Consider the following 9960-nt stretch of genomic DNA (forward strand, 5'->3'; position numbering starts at 1 on the left):
TCATTATCAATCCCGGCTTCTCCACATGTCTGCTGTGTGACCTTGGGTAAGTCACTTCACTTCTCTGAGCCTCAGTTCCCTCATCTGTAAAATGGGGATGAAGACTGTGAGCCCCCCGTGGGACAACCTCATCACCTTGTAACCTCCCCAGCGCTTAGAACAGCGCTTTGCACATAGTAAGCGCTTAATAAATGCCATCATCATTATCATTATCAATCCCGGCTTCTCCACATGTCTGCTGTGTGACCTTGGGTAAGTCACTTCACTTCTCTGGGCCTCAGTTCCCTCATCAGTAAAATGGGGATGAAGACTGTGAGCCCCCCCCGAGGGACAACCTGATCACCTTGTCACCTCCCCGGCGCTTAGAACAGTGCTTGGCACATAGTAAGCGCTTAATAAATGCCATTATTATTATTATTATCATTATTAATCCCGGCTTCTCCACATGTCTGCTGTGTGACCTTGGGCAAGTCACTTCACTTCTCTGGGCCTCAGTTCCCTCACCTGTAAAATGGGGATGAAGACTGTGAGCCCCCCCGTGGGACAACCTGATCACCTTGTCACCTCCCCAGCGCTTAGAACAGTGCTTTGCACATAGTAAGCGCTTAATAAATGCCGTTATTACTATTATTATTATCTATCCCCGTCCCCCTCACCGTCGATGCGCTCGCCTCGCCGTCCGCTTTCAAATTCAAACGCCGGCGGCCCCGGGCCCCGGTGCATGATGGGAGGCGGAGGGCCGCGCCGGAGCCCGCAGCCCCGAGTGACGGGGGCGGCGGCCAATGGGAGGGCGCGGAGGGCGGGACAGGGGCGGGGACTGGGGCGCGGCGGCCAATGGGAGGGCGCTGAGGGCGGGCAGGGGGCGGGGCTTGGGGCGGGAGACCGGAAGTCGAACCTGAGGCGGAGCCGGAGGGGGGAGGAGGCGGCGCTTTGGGAGCGTTAGCGGAGGGCTGCCATTCATTCATTCATTCATTCATTCATTCATTCATTCATTCATTCGTTCATTGGTTCATTCGTTCGTTCGTTCCTTCCTTCCTTCATGTATTCATTCATGCATTCGTTCGTTCGTTCATTCATTCATGTATTCATTCAATCATTCATTCGTTCATTCGTTCGTTCGTTCCTTCCTTCCTTCCTTCATGTATTCATTCATGCATTCGTTCGTTCGTTCATTCATTCATGTATTCATTCAATCATTCATTCGTTCATTCGTTCGTTCGTTCCTTCCTTCCTTCCTTCATGTATTCATTCATGCATTCGTTCGTTCGTTCATTCATTCATGTATTCATTCAATCATTCATTCGTTCATTCGTTCCTTCCTTCCTTCCTTCATGTATTCATTCATGCATTCGTTCGTTCGTTCATTCATTCATGTATTCATTCAATCATTCATTCGTTCGTTCCTTCCTTCCTTCCTTCATGTATTCATTCATGCATTCGTTCGTTCGTTCATTCATTCATGTATTCATTCAATCATTCATTCGTTCATTCGTTCGTTCGTTCCTTCCTTCCTTCCTTCATGTATTCATTCATGCATTCGTTCGTTCGTTCATTCATTCATGTATTCATTCAATCATTCATTCGTTCGTTCCTTCCTTCCTTCCTTCATGTATTCATTCATGCATTCGTTCGTTCGTTCATTCATTCATGTATTCATTCAATCATTCATTCGTTCGTTCGTTCCTTCCTTCCTTCCTTCATGTATTCATTCATGCATTCGTTCGTTCGTTCATGTATTCATTCAATCATTAATTCATTCATTCAATCGTATTTATTGAGCGCTTACTGCGTGCAGAGCACTGGACTAAGCGCTTGGGGAGTCCAAGTTGGCAACACATAGAGACAGTCCCCAGCCAACAGTGGGCTCACAGTCTAAAAGGGGGAGACAGAGAGCAAAACCAAACATATTAGCAAAATGAAATGAATAGAATAAATATGTACAAGTAAAATAAACAGAGTCATAAAAATGTACAAAAATATATACATATATATTCATTCATTCTTTCATTCAGGCAGTCAGTCAGTCGTATTTATTGAGCGCTCACTGTGTGCAGAGCACTGTACTAAGCGCTTGGGAAGTACAATCAATCAATCAATCAATCAATCAATCGTATTTATTGAGCGCTTACTATGTGCAGAGCACTGTACTAAGCGCTTGGGAAGTACAAATTGGCATCACATAGAGACAGTCCCTACCCAACAGTGGGCTCACAGTCTAAAAGGGGGAGACAGAGAACAGAACCAAACATACCAACAAAATAAAATAAGTAGGATAGAAATGTACAAGTAAAATAAATAAATAAATAAATAAATAGAGTAATAAATATGTACAACCATATATACATATATACAGGTGCTGTGGGGAAGGGAAGGAGGTAAGACGGGGGGATGGAGAGGGGGACGAGGGGGAGAGGAAAGAAGGGAAGTACAAGTTCTTCCTTCCTTCCTTCAATCGTATTTATTGAGCGCTTACTGTGTGCAGAGCACTGGACTAAGCGCTTGGGAAGTCCAAGTTGGCAACACATAGAGACAGTCCCCACCCGACAGCAGGCTCACAGTCCAGAAGGGGGAGACAGACAACAAAACATATTAGCAAAATAAATAGAATAAATATGTAGAAGTAAAATAAACAGAGTAATAAATATGTACAAACATAAAACTCAACATGTCCAAGACTGAACTCCTTGTCTTCCCTCCCAATCCCTGCCCTCTCCCTGACTTTCCCATCTCTGTTGACGGCACTACCATCCTTCCCGTCTCACAAGCCCGCAACCTTGGTGTCATCCTCCACTCCGCTCTCTCATTCACCCCTCACATCCAAGCCGTCACCAAAACCTGCCGGTCTCAGCTCCGCAACATTGCCAAGATCCACCCTTCATCTCCATCCAAACCGCTACCCTGCTTGTTCAAGCTCTCATCCTATCCCATCTGGACTACTGCATCAGCCTTCTCTCTGATCTCCCATCCTCGTGTCTCTCCCCACTTCAATCCATACTTCATGCTGCTGCCCGGATTGTCTTTGTCCAGAAACGCTCTGGGCATGTTACTCCTCTCCTCAAAAATCTCCAGTGGCTGCCAATCAGCCTACGCTTCGGGCAAAAACTCCTCACTCTCAGCTTCAAGGCTGTCCATCACCTCGCCCCCTCCTACCTCACCTCCCTTCTCTCCTTCTACAGCCCAGCCTGCACCCTCCGCTCCTCTGCCACTAATCTCCTCACCGTGCCTCGTTCTCACCTGTCCCGCCATTGACTCCCGGCCCACGTCCTCCCCCGGGCCTGGAATGCCCTCCCTCTGCCCATCCGCCAAGCTAGCTCTCTTCCTCCCTTCAAGGCCCTACTGAGAGCTCACCTCCTCCAGGAGGCCTTCCCAGACTGAGCCCCCTCTTTCCTCTCCTCCTCCTCCCCATCCCCCCGCCTTACCTCCTTCCCGTCCCCACAGCACCTGTATATATGTATATACATTTGTACATATTTATTACTCTATTTTACTTGTACATATTTATTCTATTTTATTTGGTTTATATGTTTTGTTTTGTTGTCTGTCACCCCCTTCTAGACTGTGAGCCCACTGTTGGGTAGGGACCGTCTCCATATGTTGCCAACTTGTACTTCCCAAACACTTAGTCCAGTGCTCTGCACACAGTAAGCACTCAATAAATACTATTAAATGAATGAATGAATTGGCTTGCCCAGGGTCACACCGCTGACAAGTGGCACAGCCAGGATTAGAATCCACAATCTCTGACTCACCTGCCTACTTGTTTTGTTTTGTTGTCTGTCTCCCCCTTTTAGACTGTGAACCTGTTGTTGGGTAGGGGCCGTCTCTATAGGTTGCCAACTTGTACTTCCTAAGAGCTTAGTACAGTGCTCTTCACACAGTAAGCGCTCAATAAATACGATTGAATGAATGACTCCAAAGCCCGTGCTCTTGCCACTAAGCCACGCTACCTGGCTCACCAGTCTAGAAAGGGGGAGACAGACATCAAGACAAGTAGACAGGCATCAATATAAATAAATAGAATTATAGATATATACATATACACACTTCTAGACTGTGAGCCCACTGTCGGGTAGGGACCGTCTCTATATGTTGCCAACTTGTACTTCCCAAGCGCTTAGTACAGTGCTCTGCACGCAGTAAGCGCTCAATAAATACGATTGAATGAATGAATGCTGTTGATGGCAGCAGTTGTTCCGGATGGCCACCAAGGTCGCCGGGCGACTAAAGAATTAGTCAGATAGCATGTGACTACCGAAAGTTTTAATAAAGTTGTATTGGTAAGGCCGAAGACTGAATAGGGGGTAACGCACCCGGCGGGCTCATTTCCTTAAGGGAAAAGGCCCCGAGTGCCCGATGCAACGAGCTTATATATTGCTGTTGCTGATCACAGTGATTGGTAGATTTGAAAACAGCGGGGACCAGATTTGGTGCAGATTTGGTGCAGATTTGGTGCAGAGCTGGTCGGAGTCTATCTCCTTATCTGGTTTGGTTCCTGGACCCCTAAGGCCCACACCAAATATGGGAACAGGACCGCGTACATTCAAACAATATCTGCAACCTTTCCATGGTGCATGGGGACCCCCATCATTCCCCCCTCAAAGACATACGACCCTTATTCCTAAGGGGTTGCTGAGGGTCGACGGTCCGTCTTCTGGAGCGGCTTCATGCTGACAGTGGGCAATGAACTCATAACTAGATGCGCTCGGGGTCGTATGGGTGTACCGCAAACCGGCCATGAGCCCGAGGGCGAGATGGCGGTGGTGTCACAGTTGGGGTGATTTCTCGTAGAGCCTGTAAAATGGGGGCAGCGTCCCCCTCAGTTTCCTCAGTTGGCTTCTGTCCCGTGGGTTGGTGCTCTTCCCTGCGGAGCCGGAGGTCGCCGATTCAGTCCCAGGTGTATTGTGAGGGAGTGTCCTCCCGGGGGGAATCAGAAAAATCTGGGACAGGAGGTGTATAGGGTTTAATGCGTGAGTTATAAGTCCACGAGGACTGGCCCTCCAGTTTCACAGCAGTGGGGGCAGCAAGTATCACCCAGAAAGGACCTGCCCATTTTGGCTCTTAATCTGCCTTCCCCCCCCGCCGTCTGCCAAGTTTTCAAGAGAACAAGCGAGCCTGATGTTATGGTGGTGCCCGCCGGAGCCCCGTCTACATCGAGGGCTGGCAAATGAGAATTCGCAAACCTGCGAAGGGCCAGGTGTACCGCTCCTAGCTGGGAAGCAAAGTGCCCTAAAATCTGTGCTTCTGGGTCCAGCATGAGATCAGAAGTGAGAAAGGAGCGGCCGTACAGCGGCTCAAAGGGGCTGAGGCCCAGGCCATATGGAGTCGGAGACCCGTAGGGCAAACACTGAACCCAGGATTGTCGGGTCTCGAGGCGGAGCTTAGCCAGTTTAAAGTGTGATTAGCCTTCTCTACCTTCCCTGGGGACTGTGGGTGCCTGGAGGCATGCAGGTAGTAGGTAATCTCTAAGCCACGGGCAATGGACTGGGTCACCTGAGAGGTGAAGGCAGGTCCGTTATCGCTTTGGAGAGAGCGGGGGAGTCCAAAGCGAGGGATTATTTCCCTAAGGAGCCACTTGCCCACCTCTACTGCACGCTCAGTGCGGCATGGGAAGGCCTTGATCCATCCCGTGAAGGATCAGGACTAGCAGATAACGGTATCCAGAGCAAGAAGGCATGTAGGTAAAATCCATTTGCGAGTCCCCCCAAGGCAGCTGGCCGTAAGGGAGGCTTCCTCACGGCTCCCTTAGGGTTAGCTCTGGCACAGATTGGGCAAGCGCGGCAAACCCTCTTAATGGTTTCCCGCATACCTCGTCCCACAAAAATGGGTTCTAAGAGGGTATGTAAGGCGTCCTGACCCAGGTGGGTAGCCTGATGCATTCCATTCAATAACTTCCAAGCGGAGGCTTGGGGAATGCGGAGCTTTCCCTCTGGGGTTGCTAGCCATCCATCCGTCCGGAGGATGCAGCCTTCCTCGTCCGCTTTGCCCAACTCCAACTCGGAGTAGACTGGGGCACCCGTAAGCTCCGAGAGGGTCGGTACAAGAGCCAGCGCGCTGGCTGCCTCGGTTCTGATGCGGGCTGCCTGTCGAGCAGTTGAGTCCGCAAAATGATTTCCCTTGATTATTTCTGTATTCCCCTTTTGGTGTCCCCGACGGTGAATTACAGCCACCTCCCGGGGTTCCCAAACTGCTGCGAGTAGCTGGAGGATTTCCTCTGCATGTTTGATAGGGGTGCCTCGGGCAGTGAGGAGACCTCAGCTCTTTCCAAATAGTCCCATGAGCATGGAAGACATGGAAGCCATATTTGGAGACAGTAAATATGTTAAGACGCATCCCCTTTCCCAATTCCATAGCTCGAGATAGGGCTACTAGTTCTGCTTTCTGCGCAGAGGTCCCTGGAGGGAGGGTCCATGCCTCGGTGACCTCATGGCGGCTCACTACCGCGTACCCTGCATATCGGATTCCCTAGTCCATGTAACTGGACCCATCCGTGAACCAGTTAGCATCTGCGTTTTCAAGGGGTAAGTCCCTAAGGTCTGGTCTGCTAGAGTAACTCTCGTCAATTTCGTTTAGGCAATCATGAACTGGGGCCGGCCAGTCCCCTTCCCCATCTTCCGGGAGAGGGAGAAGGGTTTCTGGGTTCAGAGAGTTACGGGTCTTTAAGTTAACCTCAGGGGTGTCAAGAAGGAGGGCCTGGTATTGCAGCAAGTGGCTTTCCATGAGCCAACACTCACCCCTACTTCCTAGCACCGCTAGAACTCGATGTGGAGTATAGACGGTAAGGGGTTGGCCCAAAATCAGCTTTCTGCTCTCCTGTACCGCCACAGCGGTGGCCTCAACCGCACGGAGACATGCTGGCCAATCAGAGGCGACACTATCCAACCGCTTGGAAAAATATGCTACCGCCCGAAAGTCTGGTCCCAAAGATTGACCTCGAACCGCAGCATAGTGGTGTCGCCGCTCGTCTACATATAAGGCAAAGGGTTTGGCTAGGTCAGGCAAGGCTAAGGCTGGGGCCGAGGAAAGTTTCCGTTTGAGAGTTCGAAACGCGGCCATCTGTTCTCCACCCCACTCCAGCGGCTCGTCCTCTGGCCCAGCAAGGGCATCGTACAGAGGCTTGGCCAGGATCCCGTAGTTTGGAATCCAGATGCGGCAGAAACCGGTCATTCCTAAATAGGCATGCAACTGGCGCTTGGTCTGGGGGGCTGGGATTTGCAGGATAGCGTCTTTTCTCTCTGGGCTTAGGGTCTTCCCTAAAGGGCTTAATACATGACCCAGATATCGAACCTCTTTGCAGGCCTGTAATTTCGAAGGGGAGACTCGGTACCCACAACAGGCCAGGTGGTTACGTGTCCGGACAATGTCCTCCTTCGCTCCCTCCTCAGTCAGGCTGCAAATGAGGAGATCATCCACGTATTGAATGAGGGTGCTCTCATGTAATTCAAGGTCATGGAAATCTCGGTCCAAACACTCCCCAAAAAGGTGAGGGCTATCCCGGAATCCTTGCGGAAGGACCATCCAGGTGTACTGACGTCCCAACTTTTCCCTTGGTCCGGTCCACTCAAAAGCGAAAATATAATGGGACCCTTTACTCAAGGTGATACAAAAGAAGGCGTCCTTCAAATCTATTACCGAGAACAAGTTAGTGACCCCCGGTACCTGTGCAAGGAGAGTGTAAGGGTTCGTGACTATCGGGTATATAGGGATGGTAGCCACATTCACCCTCCGCAGGTCCTGGACAAAGCGATAGGTCCCATCTGGTTTCTTTACCAGGAGGACAGAGGTGTTGCAGGGAGAACAGCATGGCACAAGTAACCCGTGTTCGAGAAATCGCTCGATAATTGGTTGGATCCCTGCCCGTGCCTCCATTGGGAGTGCATACTGGCGTTGGTGTGGAAAATCGGAGGGATCCTTCAGGCGCCCCTCGACTGGGATTGCATTAATGGCTCGGCCGGGGAGACCTTTATCCCAAACGAGGGGGTCAACTTTTTCCACAAAGTACTCAGGTAAGTCCTCCCTATTGGCTGTGGCAATATGGATGCCAACTGGACGGACCAATGAAAAGAACGATCCCAGCTTTCCACTTCAATCCATACTTCATGCTGCTGCCTGGATTATCTTTGTCCAGAAACTCTCTGGGCATATCACTCCCCTCCTCAAAAATCTCCAGTGGCTACCTATCAATCTGTGCATCAGGCAGAAACTCCTTACCCTGGGCTTCAAGGCTGTCCATCCCCTCGCCCCCTCCTACCTCACCTCCCTTCTCTCCTTCTCCAGCCCACCCCGCACCATCCACTCCTCTGCCGCTAATCTCCTCACCGTACCTCGCTCTCGCCTGTCCCGCCATCGATCCCCGGCCCACATCATCCCACGGGCCTGGAATGCCCTCCCTCTGCCCCTCCGCCAAGCTAACTCTCTTCCTCCCTTCAAGGCCCTGCTGAGAGCTCACCTCCTCCAGGAGGCCTTCCCAGACTGAGCCCCTTCCTTCCTCTCCCCCTCGTTCCCCTCTCCATCCCCCCATCTTACCTCCTTCCCTTCCCCACAGCACCTGTATATATGTATATATGTTTGTACATATTTATTACTCTATTTATTTATTTATTTATTTTGTACATATCTATTCTACTTATTTTATTTTGTTAGTATGTTTAGTTTTGTTCTCTGTCTCCCCCCTTTTAGACTGTGAGCCCACTGTTGGGTAGGGACTGTCTCTATATGTTGCCAATTTGTACTTCCCAAGCGCTTAGTACAGTGCTCTGCACATAGTAAGCGCTCAATAAATATGATTGATGATGATGATGATATCCCTCCCCAGTAAGGGTGCGGGGGTAGAGGGAATAATAAGGAATCTATGTTCAAACAATTCCTGCTGGTATAGACATGGTAGGGGGTCAGTTTGGTGACAAGATTTCGGGATGCCCTCGATCCCCACCATCCTTACGCCAGATGGATGGGTAGGACTGCGAAAACTGGGAAGGACAGAGTAGGCGGCCCCCGTATCGATAAGAAAATTTATAATCTTACCAGACACTTCCACGCTCACCCTGGGTTCGGCCATGGAGATGGTTCCTGCGGGGACCCGGCTGTTCCCTGGGCCCCGTCAGTCCCGGCTCTTAGACGTGCCAACAGCCGGAAACTGGCCAGCCTCAGGGTCGGCGCTCACCTCCAGTAGTGGGCAGCCCCGCTTCCAGTGCCCGTGTCCCTGGCAGAGGGGGCACGGTCCAGGTGGCTGGCAGCTGGGACCAGGCCTCCGCGCCTGGGGGCACGCCCGAGCCCAATGGCCGGACTGGTGGCACGCAAAACAGGGCTTCCCGGGCCCTGGGCCACAGGCCGTGGCCACATCAAGTGACCTTCCAGGGTGAAACTGACCCTTCATCAGGGCCGCCACAAGAAACTGGGCCCGCTCTCTGCCCTTCATTTTGGCCCTGCGGTCCTTCTCATCACGGGCTGCCTGGTCACGGTTGTTAAAAACTCTAAAGGCAGCCTCTATCAACTGATTCGTGGGGGTTTGTGGCCCAAGCTGCTCCTTCTGTAATTTTCGGCGGATATCTTCAGCCAACTGATTAATAAAATGCATATTCAGAAAGACGCTTCCCTCTACCGAGTCGGGATCAAGCTGGGTGTACGTTCGAATTGCCTCCGCCAGTCTGAGTCTAAACATGGCGGGGTTCTCGGTAGAGTCCTGGGTCACAGCTTGGACCCGATCGTAGTTAACTTGCTTCCTAATTCCTTTCTCCATGCCCATCAGTAGGCATGTAATCATATGATCCCGGAGCTGTCTGTCGGTACTGTCTCCCTGATAATTCCAATCTGGTTTGGAGCGAGGGATAGCTATCGCTCCCAGTGGGTGCCTCCCATGACTGTTCATGGCAGCTTCATCCCCCGCCCTTTCGGCATAATCCCAAACTACTCTCTTTTCCTCTACCGTCAGGCAGGAGGAAAGCAACAGGTTAAGATCTTCCC

At 51.0% G+C, this 9960-nt stretch overlaps 1 protein-coding gene across 1 annotated transcript in view; it reads right to left on the reverse strand.

The window, feature by feature from the left end:
* The window catches only part of KIF20B (kinesin family member 20B), an 85576-nt gene extending 84893 nt beyond the window's left edge, over positions 1 to 683 (reverse strand). Inside the window, exon 1 of the mRNA XM_038744108.1 lies at positions 657 to 683. The gene's annotated coding sequence lies outside the window, so the exon portion shown is untranslated. The remainder of the gene's footprint in view (positions 1 to 656) is intronic.
* Between the last annotated feature and the right edge of the window lie 9277 nt (positions 684 to 9960).

This window comes from Tachyglossus aculeatus, chromosome 3 (genome assembly GCF_015852505.1).
Source record: "Tachyglossus aculeatus isolate mTacAcu1 chromosome 3, mTacAcu1.pri, whole genome shotgun sequence".
Classification (NCBI taxonomy): domain Eukaryota; kingdom Metazoa; phylum Chordata; class Mammalia; order Monotremata; family Tachyglossidae; genus Tachyglossus; species Tachyglossus aculeatus.